Here is a 15,000-nt window from a genome sequence, read left to right as displayed (position 1 = left end):
AATGAAGTCTTGGTTACCCAGAAGATTCTTTTTGATTTATTTTTTTGATTTCGTTCAAGTGTTCGTAAATACTATCTTTTAACTTACGACAGGTCCTACTTATATAAAATCCCTGTGGCATTGGCATAGTGCCCCATACACCACCCCCTTAGCTGAACAGCTGAAATATTTTTTAGCCATCAGCTTTCTGCGCTTAATGAAAATTTACTCAAAAAAGAAAAGACAACAACTGCTCTTTATAGATTCCGCTTCCCCAGACCATCATTTTAAGTTTGTAGTGATTGATTATATTGAATGTGACCCTAGGGGTTTTTGTATAGATGAACATCTCAACAAAAAGGAATTCACTTGGATTCTGATATGTGATGCTCTCATCCCCCCCCCCCCCACCCGGACTAAATAACTCTTGTTCAGTCACTCCCATTTTAAGGTTAAAAAGTCTTGAGGGGTGACTACCATAGGTGCAAGTACTTAACTATGTATTATTATTCTTTAAACATATTTTTACTTCAGATGTATTATTATTGGTATGTCAGTTGGTTTGTTTTTTAACAGACGTTTTTCATGTGTGATTTTAGTGGTTAGTTTTAATCACATGATGAACAGTTTTAGTATTTAAAGTGTTGATTTAATGGACCTAGCAGTTCTGAAGAAGTCTTTTATGTAAGAGGAAAGTGCTTCACTTCTTTGTTTGGTACAATAAACTGTTTTTTTGGCAATTGGTCTGTTGGTTTCTGTGCCTCCACCTGTTCTGGATTTTGATTCTCAGTCTGGTTTGTTCTAACAATATGTACTCACCCTGGCCAGGAGCCAATGGATAGCACACATGGTGTTCACCTAAGGTGTATGACTTTCATCCTATGCACATACATATAGTAAAACTGATGCAAGGCAATGCTCACCTTTACTTACCCATGTAATGGCTGTTTACTGCAAGCATCACACAGACTCAGTCCCAAAGTATAACAGTTGCAACTGCAGGACTATCAAGGTAAGTGTTGAACCTGGAACATGAAAATAAAAGGATGAGAACACAATTGAATGGCAGATACTTGTATATTGTTACTTGAAAATGTTCCTAAGTAGAATGTGTGTAAGTTGTCCATCAATCAGGGGCGGCTCGTGCTACAGGACTGCAGGACTGCAGCCCCCCACCTGTAGAAAGAAAGAAGAAAATAAAACAAAACCAAAATTGTGAGTCCCAGAACTCCATGCATGCGTGCTTGGAGTTCCTGGTACTCACACAACTCCAGACTGCTGTGTCAGGCAGTCCGGATAGGGGAGAAAGGCATCTCTGCCTTGCAGCCCAGAAGTCTGTGCAGTGATGACCGCATAGAACAGAGGGACACCGGACTGCATCGTCTGCAGGCTGGAGCCTCCAGGTTACTCTCACGAGGAAAACCAACCAGCCAGGAGAACCAGAAACCAGCTGTTAGCTTGCATGGGCTGAGGAGACTGCTTTTTACTGTGTAGCGGGACCAAGGAGACTGGAACTAATTCAGGAATGCTGCTTTCTAGCCTTTCTGTGACCAAGGAGACAGCTTTTTAGCCACTAAGGGACCTTCAGGTAGTGTGTATGTATGTGTGTGTGTGTGTGTGTGTGTGTGTGTGTGTGTGTGTGTGTGTGTGTGTGTGTGTGTGTGTGTGTGTGTGTGTGTGTGTGCGTGTGTGTGTGTAAGTAAAATGCCCCAGTTGCTGTCTATTGGCCAGTTATTGGCTTCGTCCAGGTTTTATGTGCTAAGGGTGAGAACTAAGGTGAGAACTGAATTCACTGAATATGTTTGGGGACTGTATTCTCCCATTACTGGCTTTGTCCACGTGTTTTTTGCTAAGAGGTTGAGAGCTATGGTGAGAACTGAATTCACTGAATAAGTTTGGGTGCTGTATTCCCCCATTATTGACTTTGTTCAGGTGTTTTGTGCTAAGAGGTTGACAGCTATGGTGAGAACTGAATTCACTAAATGGTAGCCATTTAAGTTTCAGTCTTCCTCTCTTTCGCAAAACAGCTGATTTGGCATAGTGGTATGTTGCTCTCACTGTTTTGCACAGGATTCCCTGGATTCAAGACTTGGCAGTGAAATGTATGGTGGTAACACAGCATTTTATTCTAGCAACTTTCCAACATTATACAAGCAATGTTTAAAATGTGTCTCTGGTTTTTGAGCTTTTGCCCCCCCCAATAAATTTTAGCTTTTTCCAGATTTCTTGTGCTGCAAAGTTCAGAGATACAGATGAGTGTCGTAGATTTTACAAGGAGCTGATAGCTGCAGGGAAATAAAAGTTTAGTGCTGCTTATGCTGAGCTTGCTTGCATTGTTAATAGCACAACAGGAAGTGTACTTGATTTTGATGCAGAAGGCTGTGGGTTCTACTCCCACAGTGGGTAGATGCATTACTGATACTGGTCTGTGTTGTAAATGGGGTACATGCTGCAGTGCTTCTTGGCAAAGATACCTAGTAACTATGAACCTGTTATCAGTTTGCCATCCATTCCCTATTGCTATGTTACTACCTTATCATTTTTTAATGCAATATAGGCAATTTATTCCTCAAGGGCAACAGGCGCTTTATTTGTAGATGAAACAATGACATATAAAGCTGTTTTCTAGCAGCAAACTCTTCATTAGTTACAGATTTATTTAATGTGGAATTATTTAGATGACTTTTACTTCTTCAGAGATTGTGCATATTTACTGATACTGGTGGACTGTAGAAGTCTGTGTAGACTTTTATGATGGAAATGTTCTGAATTGGGCAGTTTTGTCATTATTGGTGCATGCATTTTGTTTCATTGTTTACTGGAAAAATGTTCAAAACAATAAATTTAAAATACCCTCTAACAAATGTACTGTATTATACAAGGAATATAATTTAATACAGTCAGGAAGGTGTATCAAAGATCACGTGTGTGTTTTGTGCTCAAGGGGCCTATGATTTGAAAACAGCCCAAATTTAATCTTTATCTGCCATTGGCAAAATGTATTTTCTTTGAATGTGGGTTTCAATGCTGTTTCAATGAATGTGAGTTTCAAGGCCAGAGAAGTTTTAATGCTAAGTCTATTTTCATTGCGAGACTGCATTGCTTTGTTTAGTAGATATCTATTAGTGTTTGTGCTGTAAAATGCAAAATAAAACTTTCAAATGAAATCCAAATCATCGCAGAAATAAAGCAGTATGCACATTACAGTGTTTATGGTAAATGGGGCAAAATAACCAAGGAATGGGACATTGAAATGGCTGCAGGGGGAGGCTTCATTCGACCATTATTTTGTGAGGGGGGAAGGGCAGCAAACTGAAAGGCAGCCCTGACTGAACTATACCTCTCAACTGTACAGACTTTTGCAGAATTAATAGATTTTTGCTTCTAATTTCTGGTTTGTTCATCATAAAATGTGTGGTTTTCTGGCAAATCATTTGGGAATGAAGTCATTAAATAATGACAGACATTGAATTTCAGACATCATAACCTTCAGAAAAATGCTTGCTAAAGCAAGACCTGTTATTCAATCAACTGTCTTAAGTTTAAACAAGAGCAATTTTAGTACTGTTCGTATGTTCCCCCAGTATATTTTGCCTTGTCCAGATTTTCTGCATTAAGAGGTTGAGAGGTAAGTGCAAATAAATCGCTTTATAGAATTTGGAATATCCAGACCTCTCAACTGTCCTCAATTTTGGCTCAAAATGTTGCTCTCCCCCAAATAATCCCTCTACGAAATGGCAATTTTGGAAGAAAATGTGGAGAAATGCATGTAGCTGCTCTTATTTTGTCAGCTGCTCAAGTTAACAGTACTAATATTAAAAAGGTGTCCCTTTTTTGACAGGTTCCCAGCTGTATTGTGTCCAATTTTATATTTCTGCATCACATTTTTGGTCTGTTTTCAATATAATTGTGGTTTTCTGGCATATTAGTGGCAAATCATTAAAGATTGAAGTTAGAAAATAATGACAGACATTTGAGTTTCAGATTTCATACCCTTCAGAAAATGCATACTAATCCAAGACCTACTACTATTCTAGTATCTTTCTAAGTTTATAAGAGCAATATTTAAAATTGTCCTTATTTTTGGGCCTGTGTCCCACTTCTATGTATGGCTTTGTTCAGATTTCTTGCTCTGAGGTTGAGAGGTATGAGTGTCAGAACCATCACCATCAGCCAGAGACATTTCAAATTGTGACGTACTTGTTGCACCCCACTCACCATTGTAGTGGCTCTGGATGTGTCCAAGCAAGGCAAGGAGCAGTTATGCAGTGTAAGTGTGCAGAGTACTCCCCATCCAAGGTAGACCACAAGTACTACCATGGCTTTTCATCTGTTCTTGATTTTGCAGAATGTTCTGGTTTTCTGTCATATTTTTATACTGTTGATTTATGCTTCTTGTTATTCAGAAAATGATTGATGTTGCAGTGCCCTGTTGCTCTGTGTTTAAGTAGCAATGCTTTAATGACCATCAGGTAAGCTTGTCGGAGATTCTAAGATGCAAGTAAGCTTTAATAAGCATACTGTTAAAGAATTACCAACATTGAAAGCCTTTTTATTGTTGCCATGCAGAGAATATTTACATAACTAGATAACATATAAGCCTTAGGTATTGAAATGCATTTGACAGTATTTGTAATAAAGGACAGGATTACAGTATTTTCAGAAGCTCATTACATTTGTTGGAGACTTGCAGTCATCTTTGCAGGCTTTACCCGTAAACTAAACAGAATGCCAATCTATCATGTGTGGTCCATAACTTGTGCAGTAATCCTTTAAACAATTTATCTTGAGCTTGTTTCTTGTTTGCTGTTCATTTTTTACTTTGATCATGTCTTCCACATGAAACAAATAAATAGCTGTTGTCAGGCAGCAGGTCTTTTTTGGATAAGAAACATTTTTACAAGTGGGATATCACAAACATTGCTACTTTCAGCATGTTACTTGGTAATTTTATAAAGCTGAATATAAATTATAATTATAACTGCAGTGCAAGGAGAAGTGGTTTGAGTTGAGTGCTGCTTGTATTTTTTTATACTTGATTTTGACTGACATTCCAGTAATGTATTTAAAAAGCAATTTATTTTTCATGCCTCACATCCTTTGTGTTTCCATCTAGATATTAAGTAAGTTGTCATGTAGCCAATGCATTGAAATATTTTTTCTTCTATACTTCATTTTGTCTTGATTGGACTCTCGTAATGATGGTTTGGCACCCAGAACAGTGTATTTAAATAAAGTTCTAGTTGTTGTGGTTTTGAGCATAGCTCCACCCCTTTCTAGTTGACCACACCCCTTCCCATTGGCCCCATCCATTCAGCTGTCTTCTGCAGCCCCCCTTAATTTGAAGTCACCAGCCGCCACTGCCATCAATGACAGCAATAAGTGACAGAACTGACTTATGTCAATAGATTTCTGCCATTTATCAGCTAACATGCCTCATGCTTCAAAAATAAACACAATAAAAAAGCAGTCCAAAGTTTAATTATCCCTACATTCTCACAAGTGGAGCAATAAGCCTCACTGATGTATCAACAATTTTAAGGTGGTAATCACCACAGTGAAAAGGCTGTAAAAAATCAGTAAACATTTTAAACTAGCATCACCAGTACTTATATTAAGCATTCAGTTAGCTATGCACCCTGTGCATCAGAAAAAAATACATATATATCCCTGAATCCAAAATACAGAAACAAGGATATGGTGCAGTTATCATTTGTATAAGGTGGGGGTCAGGAGGCTAGGGCTGACACAAAAATAGTGACTGTGTGTGAGTAAGAAAACAGGCAGGCAGAAATGTAGCTAATTATCAAATGGCCACTGAGACAGAATGACCTTCAAGCCTCATGAATGCCTCATGTACCTCTAATGTGTTTCTGTCTGTATAGGCACTGATGTGAAATCTGTGTGTGAGCGTCTGCATGAACACAACCAAGCTGTGTGCTAGCTCTTCATCCTGGCATGTTGGACAGGTGTGAGCTGTGCATTGTAGAGGTATCAGTTCATATTCATTGCCCCTGACCACAAAAACTGGCTATGTCAGGATTTGCACTGGCATGTCCATGCCCATGGTCAGGTCAGCTAGTGCTACCTGAATGTGAGCAATGTCTGCTGGTTGAGCTCTCCTCCTGACTATGGCTAGATCCACAAACTTATGGCCTGCTACATCTGGGCATGGACACCTCAACCACTGATGGAGCAGTTGAATTAGTGCCACTAATGGACAGGATTGGGCATGGACACATTAGTTAACTGCATATTATGTTGCAGAACTACAGCCAAATGGATGCTGTCCCGCAGTTGTTCCACCACAGACACTGCCCATTCCATCATGTCATTCATCTGATCCATTGACTCGGCCACATGGCAAAGGCAGTCATGCACATCAGCCTGTATCACATCTAGAACCCTAAGCATGCCTTTGGAGGCCCTAGTGGAAAATGTCTGTGCCCCCATGATGACCCTAAACATACATTGAGTGGCACATAATGTCACACCAGGATCAAGGGGACAGTGGACAACAGGCTGCCTCTGAGCACCCTGACCAAGCCTCCTTCATGGCACCTTGCCTATACTTTGGCTGCAACCAGAGTCAACAATCAGTGAAGCTGTACTAACCACATTACCCTGATGAAGTGTGTCACCCTCAACCTATCCAATAACTGAGGGCTTAGTAGAATGGGTATGTGTAGACATAATGACTGTGTCTGAGGAAATACAGGGAATGTTTGAGTCACAATCCCAGTGTAAGATTCAACCGCTGCTCCCCTTGACTGTGCCTCCATTTGGTCACCATCAACATTAGAGCCTACCAAAACTCCGACATCAGCTGGTAGGATTCCTACACTACCACTGTCAGGATCACTTGTGATAATAACCAACAAACACAAGAATGAAATCACTACTACACTAAGTATTAAACCAATATATATGATAAAGTAACACTAGTCACACAGCTGCAGATGATACAGCAATGCAGACACTCATTACACATACAGATAATTATATATATATATATATATATATATAAAGAATGGTCAGCAATAAGTAAATAAACATTTGCTTACCATGTGCAGATGTCTTCACACTTTGCTGGGAGGATGGTCCTGGAATAAATGAAGCAAGCAAAGGACAGCAATTAAGCATCATAATGGGAATAACACAGGGGGACAGTGACTACACAATCATCTATATGTCCTGTAAGAAATAGCTGAAACTGAAATTTTGCTGAGATGTTCATCCACACCTATGTGCACTCAACAACTCTCTTGTATAACTCTATTTGCTTATCAATAAGTGATGATACAAAAAAATCACAGGAAGTATTAGTCAAACTATATATTTTATTGTAAAAGCAAAATTAAAGCTTGCCAAATATAAGCTTACCTGGAAGCTGCTCCTAGGACACAGCTGCCCTCACAGGCACATTAGCATTGACAGTTTCCAATGAGCTGTGTGGATCTCTGACAGTGGACAGAAGCTCTTCATTTGGTGTCAGTAGTACTGGTTAACCATCCCCCATAGCCAGCTCTTCTTGGGCAACTGCAGATGCTCTCCTCCAGGCTGATGAAATCATATTAGTGGCCCGATGCCACACATGTTCATAATTTCTGCTGTGACCTCCTACTATGTTGACATCATTGTCTAACTGCTTCCAAATCTCCTTTCTAGTAGCCACATTCCCACTTCCGCTCTCAAGCAGAAAGGCTCCATGGTACCTGACAACCTGTATTATCCCCTTATTTTCTGTGTTACTGTAAGTATTTCTTTTTTTTTGTGGATTTGTAGGCTTGGGTGCCATAATCCTATGGGACATGAAACAGAAAAGGATAAAACAGATAAATATCACATAACTAATGTATTACTTACACAAAAAATAATCAGTCTGTGTACCCTTTTTCAACATTAAATACTTGAAACATACTTTTTATTTACTATAACTGAAGGTTAGTTGGTTGTCCCACCTCCTCTATACACACAAGGTTTTGTCCAAACCAAGAAATACCACACAAGTAATGTATTTATATTTTCCCCACAGAAATATTAGGAAACATAAACATATTCAACAGAAAAGCACTTGGAACACACTTTTCTCTTGCACAACAGAATGGTAGGTGTCTCCCCCACCCCCAAAATACCAAACAAATGAAGGTTTGCACAAACCAAGGAATAACACAAAATTAAATGTATATGCTTTCCACACAATTAGCATGAAGGCCATTATGAAGGCCAGCCACTTCTCACTATGCCCATCACTCCAGGGCAAACTCAGAATCATAGCACCACTGTCAGTGATACAGACATTACATTTCTCTCCAACAGAGTAGAATATTGAAGAATCAAATTTTAAAAATAATAGTTGTGCTGAAAGTATAACCTATCTCAGAGATGTAAATGCCCGCCATAAATGTATATGCTAACAGTGAAGTTATAAGAACTGCATACAGATAAAAGTTCCATTTTCTCCTGGATATATAAATGCATCTGTAACATTTTACAAATTCTAGAATGTACTTGAATAATGCAAGCATAACTTAGCAAAATATAAGCCTTTTCTGCAGATAAATCACCTTCAAAGAGATATCAATCTTCTGTTTTGTCCAAATACATAAGTCTCCTTGCCTTCATGTTCCCTACCTACACAGTTATCTTTTTATAGTGTAGATTCAGCCCTCTGAACACTGTGAAGATGCAAATAAGATGTGAACTCAGTAGAACTGCTGACTAACAAATTTTGGCCTCATGTAGCACATGTAAACATAGTTTAGGCTCTTCACCATTGTTAGCTACTAACAGCTTGCAACTGTGAATGATTAGTGTGAGAGAGAAAGAAAACACAACAGCAATTCAGGCAGTGTTCACTTAAGTGGGTGTGTCAGTGAGGATACACTTACAAAGTTATGGAAATAACTTTAGTGAAACAAAACACCACACATTTATCATTTTTGATCAAGAGTAGCAAATCTCTCATGCCTTTGCTGAAAACTGTTGTTCTCAGTATGCATTTTTGTCACACTCACACATTTAAATGAAAATGATAGAACATGCACTATAGACTGCATGTCTGAGAATACAGCAGAGATAATGGAAGAATGAACACAATACTAAGAGAAGACAGAACTGCATTTGTGCAAACATATTCATAAACAGTTGCATGGTCATTCATTGGACTAAATATGTAAGCCACACATGTACAACCAACTGAGAATGTCCAAGTATGTGTCCTGTTAATACTGCAGAGGAAAAGTGAATTGCTTATATGCACATGATTTGATTGCTGTTGCAAATCAGTGTCTGTAGCAAAGAGAGATAACACTCTCCAACACTGTTTTCTAATTTCATTACTCCCATACTTCAAATCCAGTGCTCTGTAATTGTTTAACATGTGTTTATTTATTTATTTATGTTTGATCCTTTACATTTACATGGTGTGCAGCTTAATGCAAACATGGTCAAAAGCATAAAAGTTAGAATCAATGTTAGTTGCCTTAAAAAAGCATAAACACGCATTGTGCAGTAGTCAACACCTTGGATGATAATGACCACAGAAATTACACCTGTGAACCTACTATGTGTGTTGCACAAGGTGTAAAGATGAAGTAACCAAAAGAGAAGATAGGTAGACCATGGTTCGACTTCTACAGCATTTTCTTACTGAGAAATTATTATAATGAGTATTAACAGAAATCATTTATATTCACGCTTGCCTATGTTATTTGTGTATTGCTCACCTATGTGCAAACAAGGTTTACTGCTGAAGAAAAAAGAAGCATTGTTGTTACTTGCTTCACCTTCCTTCACACAAACTGGCTAAGTAGCATTGTGCAACCTTCAGCACTCTGCACATTACTAATTGAAAAAAATATATACCTGCTGTCTAGCTTTCCCTGTGACACCAGGTGTAAGTTCATGGCCAAAACACAGGTAAGCCAATGATCTAATCCAGCACACCCCACTTTTCATTAATGGTGCCTCACTGTAAATTATAGCAGAAATAACAATATAAAGGTAATTATACATAACAATAACTATGTACAGCAGGTTGATTGAGCATACACATGGTATCATATGTATTATACGTGTAACTGGTATAGCATGACAATTATGTTTCTGTAATTGAAATATATTTTCTGACCTGGGATGGACATCACAGTTTACTGACAGTCATCTACACACCTCCCATAACAGTCTGAAAGCAGAACTCAGAAATCTAATGTGAAAGTAATATAAGTATATGCATTTCCAGTATACTGTCACACATTACTCCTGTATCACACCTGAGAATGCATAAACCAGGACCTTGTCATGATGCATACATGGTTATTTGAAGTATAGCACCACTCACTTCTTAAGGTGTGTATTATTAATGACTATGGTTGGCAAGCAATTCTTCTGTGGCAATGAGGAAAGAACACCTATGTGGAAATATATGTATTCAATGTTTTACATAAATCTGAATCCCACATTGTACAAATTACTTTTACCAGTGTGTAAGTCCCCACAAAATATGTGTCAAGTCATAAAACTGATCCCTACAGATTAAGGTCTTAAAAGACAAGTCATTTAATATATCATCAATATTGACCATTGAACAAGCTATTGCCAGGTCTGTCAGCATACATGCCATAAATTAATGCCAACTGTCACATTATCCTTCCTATTTCATAAACTCCCCCTTCTCTGTTTGACAATGTTGCTCTCCATGCGCCATCTTACAATTGCAGTTGGGATGGTTGTACAGGTTTGTACAGTGGCTGTAAAAATCAATATAACAAATTGGCAGGAAAACACATTAACTGTTTTTGAAGGACCTGTGCAGACATGACAGGAGTTGGGAAGGGTGGTGCCCAATTCCGGGCTCAAACTTGGGTGTGGAAGTATCAAAAATATTTATTGCTCTCCTTGAAAAGCACTACAGCCAGGCTGCTGCAGGGGAACTATACCAGGTCTCATTATATTGCTGAGGCTTGCAACAGTCTGTCTAAGGTTGTCTCCAGTGTAGCTGGAATACCACTGTAGTTAACTGCATTAGGCAAGTGTAATTGTGTATTCAGATATGGTGGGTTCAATTCCCACAAGTAACAAAAACATTCAAATTGCAAAAATATCATTATTTAATTTTAATTCCGGCAAAATTGTCTTTAATATCATGTTGTTAACTTAATCTATCTTTAAAAGCATATATGCAATGTCTGCATATTGCAAACATTAATTGTTAGAATTCACAATCCTATTTTGGATTTTGAAAGCTAAGTAGCTAATATAATAATAAAAGTATATTTAATTGTAATAAAGAATTTATATGACTTATAATGGTTCTAATCATCTTTTTTTTTGTCTCACCTCACCCCTTAGCATCTTATTTTATTTTGTTATATATGTGAACACATTGCCCTGATGTCATAATTCTCTGCCAACAAACAAAATGATTTTCAACATAGAGAGGTAGGTCAACCACTGGGCTCAGCCTGCCAACCCTCCACTAACTGCTACACTAACACCCAGCCCAACTGGGATGCAACCTGGAAGTACTGCCTCCACAGCTCCTGCAGTATCTGGCCCATCACGTACCACTTTCCCTGCAGCTGGTGCATTGGTACCCTCTGGGACTGTTGGTGGAGGTGGGGATTACATCACCTGCCAGGAGCTGCCATGGATGGTGCATGACATATTAGAAACTAGCACTGGTGCATGCCTCAGCATTTTGGAGACATTGATCTTTAGAATGCAGAATAGACCCTCTCATCAAGCAATCCCACAGGGAGACAAGGAAGGGGACAGGGATGACATTTTTGAGAGTGAGGACTAGATTCTCACTGTTCCCATGCTTGACAGGCATGTGCATCCAAGGTCCTCTAGCAGTCCCAATCATGGAGTACTCCAACCTTTTGTATCCATCACCATCCCTGTGTCTGTCTTGCTTGCCCTGTTTGTCTGCACCTGTTTCCTCAATTACCCTACCTACCTGACCCCTACATTCCTGCAGCATTCCCCAATATTCCTCTCCAAAAAAAAAAATGTGAACCTGTCCCACAAAAAAAAAAAAAATGTCCCATACATAGTTCTCCACTTCATGTATGTGTCTTATTGACACACTTGATTTAGTCCAATTGTCTATACAATATCACCCATCTGTGTTGTGATGACAGTCAAAATGCATCCACTTTTCTATACATAGGTTCATAGGTTGGTACTAGGCTATCGGCCCTAGGGCCTATACAAGCCTAACCATAGCAATTCCCTGGCTATTTCTTCCCCCAGTATTTACTTCCTTGGACTCCTGTCTAGCAGGGTGACTGACATGATCCCTGGGGTGAATTTCCTATCTCCCATCCAATCATCAAGGTTCCTTTTGAAGAGGGCCAAAGAGGCACTCTGCTTGACATGTATGGGCAGTCTATTCCAGAATCTGGGGAGTCTCTGGGTCAAGAAACTATCTCTCCAGCATGTTTTGTTCATTGTGATGACAAGGTTTAGACCCCTGGAGCATGTGTCTCTGAGCGATTGGGATTTCTTTAAGTGTAGCATGTCTAACAGCTCTGGGTTTGACATGGCCTTGTATGTTAAGCAGAGAGTAGATGATATGCAACAGAGTATAGGTGGAGTTTCTTTAGGTGGTCAGCATACGTCATCTGCTTTGTTCATATTACAGTGTTAAAGAAGTGGATAGCTATGGTGCATTCCTAATTCCCTCCTGCAAATGCCTTAATTGCTTCCCCCTTGTTCTTCTCCCTGCTTGCCCCCCATTTCACCACTTTCCTATCTACCCCATTTTGACACCTTTAACTTTATCAAAAATAAAATCACACACCACATACAAGGTCAGAAATGGCCCCTAATAAAGCCTTCACTTTTCATCCTCTTCATTTGCAACAAGTTTGGTATTGTGCACCAATGCTGAGTGGCAGTGAATAGCTCTTCATATTCTGTGGCAAAACCTGTTGAGTTTTTGCCATTGGCTGTACTAGTCCGGTTATCTCCATGCAGTGTTGCTTAAACTTGCTGTGCTAAAGGAGCACAGAGATAAACCAGTATAGTGGCAGTACTTTGAAACATTTACTCTGACAGTTATTTAGACTGCTGTAGGTAATAAAATGCAAAGTACTCTGTGGAATGTTGACATGTATCACTGGTCTGAAGATTTTTTTGACAGTAGCTGCAAGGGTTCAATTCCAGATGCATCTCCCATCACTTCTTAGTGTGATGATATATGTGTATTATATATTTAATCACCCACATATTAACATTTGCAAAAGTTATGAATTTTCATATAGATTTGTTGATTACTGCCCCAGAATGAGTATTGCGACATTCATCTTCTTTGCTATTATATATTTAGCTAACCTTGTTCTGCTTGTCATAAGCTTGTTGTCCCTCTCCTAATACCCCTGTACCCCTATGTTACTCACTTCTTACTATACAGCATGTAGTAAGTAACTGTAATCAAACCAACTAAATTCCTGACTTATGTATATATTCTGTATATATTACTGTAACCACTATGTGTAACACTGTTTCTACTTCTGTACCAATTGATGTTTAATTTTTTTTCTGCATTTATGTTCTTGTCGGAGCTTTTCTCCTCGGGCCTCCACCGAATATGGGCTCTTTTAGGCCCAGTGGACTTACCTGGTAAACAAATGCAATAAATAAATAAATAAATAGATAAAAGTTAATGATGACACCAGACCAAAAACATGACCATTAATGTGCCATTAAAAACACTGCTATGTATATGTTCATCTCTTCTGGTATTCATCCCATCACTCCAACTCCTCTTTACACCTGTGTATCTACTGGGTGAATGGATGGTGTCTGCTGACCAGGGTTAATACAGACATGTTACCTTAATTAAATAGTCTATCAGTGCTCATGTACTGTGGAATGTTTTAAAATCACCCGTATGATTCCGTTTTGACATGTTCAGCTGAAGAAGGATAAAATCTTCATCTAATAGGGTGTGCAAACTCTCATTATTGTGGCAAAGCATATTGCAGACACTTTTCAGTATATATGGCCAGACTCCAATATTCAGCATATCATTTGAGTCATAAATAATCATTTGAAAATATATACCGTCCCTTGTTATTTCTAGAAAGTTGTATACACAATTAAATTGTGATTTGCAGTGAGGCCTGCGAAAAGGTTAACAGTTGTACAGCTGTATAGAGGTAAGCATTAATGATAAAAACTGGGGCAGACACATACTTTACTGTAGTCATTGCTTGTCACATATGCATTAATTATCATATTTACTTTGGTAATGCCATCCTGACACCATCTGTAAACAGACTGAATGAGTTGGATTTTATCCCTGTTTTATCTGTGCTCTGACCATGAGTTAACTGCTCTTACACGGGGAAAGCAAGGCAGCATGTGTATCTTTTACACTCATTACTGTCCAGACTGCTAATGGCCGCCCATCACCACTTAGTCCGTTTGTGTGAGGGAACACAAAGCAGAAGAAATGTTACTGTTTTCTCATTTAAACAGTGAACTGTGGTTGCTCATTGCTTAGTTCCACTCAAATGGGGTATACAATAGCAACAGTTCTTGATGCAAAAGTTATGACACACCATTTCCAATATAAACTACAGTACAGAAATGCTATGTCATAACTTTTACAACAATGCTAGGGTAATCCTATGGTCTAGGCTTGTAAAGGCTCCAGGGCCATTAGCCTAGTGCACACATATGAACCTATGAAGAAACAGCATAGTATCTATTTCTCAACTTCAAGTTGGATTCATGAAATGTGAATTTCGCATGCGCACCTTTCTATCTTTTGCGTAAATCAGTTTCTCGGTGATGTGCTATGTAAACAGGTGTTTAGCATGTATTACTATGGTTATTGTCCAGTTATCCTCCATCCCATCAATGGACACTGTTAAACATAACAGAAGCAAAGGGACTTGTTATTCACTGAAGACATACTTGTGCCCTGCAGGAATGCACTTGCAAATGATATCTCAGTAATGGGTCTAATGCCAACTGCACTACATAAATAAGGAACACAACTGCATT

Source organism: Protopterus annectens, chromosome 16.part0 (assembly GCF_019279795.1).
Source record: "Protopterus annectens isolate FY-2018-M chromosome 16.part0, PAN1.0, whole genome shotgun sequence".
NCBI classification, from domain to species: Eukaryota; Metazoa; Chordata; order Ceratodontiformes; family Protopteridae; genus Protopterus; species Protopterus annectens.
This window is presented reverse-complemented; position numbering follows the sequence as displayed.